The sequence below is a fragment of the Cupressus sempervirens genome, chromosome 5 (assembly GCF_028749045.1).
Source record: "Cupressus sempervirens isolate cs-2001-9-10 chromosome 5, ASM2874904v1, whole genome shotgun sequence".
Classification (NCBI taxonomy): Eukaryota; Viridiplantae; Streptophyta; class Pinopsida; order Cupressales; family Cupressaceae; genus Cupressus; species Cupressus sempervirens.
Genome location: NC_143122.1, coordinates 921,142,915 through 921,145,597, shown reverse-complemented (window position 1 = coordinate 921,145,597; position 2,683 = coordinate 921,142,915). Strand labels below are relative to the sequence as shown.

Below are 2,683 nucleotides of genomic sequence, written 5' to 3'. Positions count from 1 at the left end.
TAAATAACTATGTTGTGTGTTAAGTGTCAACTTGCGAGAGTACAATGACGTTTATTAGTTGGATTTTTTTTTAAATAACTATGTTGTGTGTTAAGTGTCAACTTGCGAGAGTACAATGACGTTTTTAGTATGGTACAACGAAATAACGCGGGATTTTAACTTTTGTGTATGTTCCATATTTGACCATTGCTTAAAGCTCCGAGCAGTCTCGCCTCATCCAAACCCGCAAAAGTATTTTGATTCTCATCACCGATACATTCGAATTTCATATGCACACAAGCACATTATTCCCAATTCATATTGATAAAAAAAATTATAATAAAAATATAGATTAAACATTTATTTTTCCAGGGCACACCGAGTTGTAAGAAGAGAAATCATAAAAAATTAGAGACAACAGATTCTTCTCCGCATTCTGGGGGCCAGCAATATCTCTGACGGTGTCTTACAAATCTACCAACTTTGAGTTGCGGGATGACCATCTTTATAAAATAAAAGAGGCTTCGACACAATTCCGGCGCCTGAACCAGTAGTAGAAGATGACGATGACGTATGCATAGCCGAACTGAATGATATAGATGTACCCGTAATTCTCCATGACTCATTGCCACCAGAAACGGGATTGTCATATACAGCAACGGGCAAATTCAGCTGAACGTCTGGCAACTGGTTTTCAAATTTCAATATCTTTACAACATCTCTCATTTTCAGCCTCGCTTTTGGATCGGGATGAGAACACAGCAATCCCAACAGCAGCAGCCGCTCCATTTCGTCGTCTTTAAAATTCCCGTCCAAAATTTGATCTACAGAATCAAAGAGTCTTCCCTGACCATACAAATCCCAAACCCACTCAACGAGCCTCTCCCCATCCGAGCTACTTCGATCTACTGGTCGCCTGCCACAGGCAATTTCTAAACTCAGAGCTCCAAAGCTGAACACATCAGATTCTGTACTGGCCTTTCCCGTGTAAACACACTCGGGTGCCAGGTACCCAAATGTCCCCGCCACGACGGTCGTATGAGCGGGGTGATCGCGTCCCACCAGTCTAGCCAGACCAAAATCCCCAAGCTTTGCGTTGAAATCGGAATCCAACATAACATTACTGGACTTCACGTCTCTGTGCACAACACGCTGCTCACAATCTTCGTGAAGATAAACAAGAGAAGAGGCTATATCACACGCAATCATATACCTTCGATCCCAATCCAAGGCATCCTTTTTCTTACCGAATAAATAGCTGTCCAGACTCCCATTTGGCAGGTATTCGTAAACAAGAAGCAACTCGCCCTTCTGATGGCACCATCCTAAGAGCTGCACAAGGTTACGGTGCCTGATTTTACTGATTATGGTAACCTCTGAAACATACTCCTTCCTCCCTTGTTTCGAGCCTTGAGATATTCTCTTCACAGCCACAACCTCATTGGTTGAGGACAAAATGCCTCGATACACGCTTCCGAAGCCTCCTTGACCGAGCTTTTCATCCTCGCTGAAGTTTCTGGTGGCAGCGCTGAGCTCAGCATAGGAAAACTTGCGGGGGCCTTGAGCAAACCATTCGTCCAGCTCCACATCGCTTTCTTCCGCATCCCCCGGCCCGCTGGACTTTCTTCTAATTCTTCGATGCCACCACACACCAACGAATATGAATCCGCACAGAGCGAACAAACTGGCGGAGACTGAAATCAAGACAACTTTTACAGAACTGCTATTGCCGTTTCCATTTGGAATAGTGATTTCCCAAGAGTACTGAGACGAGAAATTCCAATAGTAAATGGCGTGGGTTTCGTATGACAATCCAGTGGAAGCTGAAAACCCGACCTTGACCTTGTCCGGAACGAATTGCCTTAGGTCTATTTTATACGACAAGATTGGGGTTCCTGGTTTAGAGATATTATTGCTATTACCAGATGGATTAAGCGAAAGAAATACCTTAATCTCCTCTGCTCCGCCATCATAATCCACCCATGCATCCCAATATTGACCGTTCTTGAGACTCTCGTTGGCCGGCTGAGCACTTGCATTTGTGTACAGCGAAACGTTCACCAGGGAAGTGACTGAATTGACATTGATTCCCACATGGTTGTCATCTGGATCAAATGGGTTCTTGTAGGTGTCGAACTCCACTGCCACAATCTGATTCGATGAATTTCCATTCACTGTTTGGTTGAACAGGCCCAGCCATTGTCCCGTAGCGTTGACAGGCGGTTGAGCATCAAAGGGAGCCATGAAGAAAGTGATTCCATCTCCGCCCAAAACGGTGCGATCTTTATGGATGATGAACCGAAAATGTGAAGTGAAATTTGCAAGAGCCCCAGAAGAGTTGTCCCGCATAGGAATCGGGATAGAACAGGTGGCCCAACCAAAGCTTGTTTGCAGGCTGCCACTGAATCGATTTCTTGTGAGCTGTAGAGTGTTTGAATCAATGTAAGAGTCTGTTGTATTGTACGTCCTAATATTTGTGAAAAATCAAACTATTGCAGTCACTGATTATTAATCTCCTATCACAAATGATTATTAAACTGCTGAAAATAAATTTCCAGCTAATATCGAAAAATAACACAACTGCAACTTCACTTAAAATACGGAAAGAAATGCGCAACAGAATCAACACAATATTTTTGGACAAATTGTCTCTGGAAAAACCCCTAAGGGAAAACCAGTTCTACAGATGAGAAATTATATTAAA

The 2,683-nt window shown here is 43.2% G+C and overlaps 1 pseudogene; it reads right to left on the bottom strand.

The window, feature by feature from the left end:
• Positions 1-323: 323 nt before the first annotated feature.
• On the bottom strand, positions 324-2,406 carry LOC149558973 (L-type lectin-domain containing receptor kinase IX.1 pseudogene; annotated as a pseudogene).
• Between the last annotated feature and the right edge of the window lie 277 nt (positions 2,407-2,683).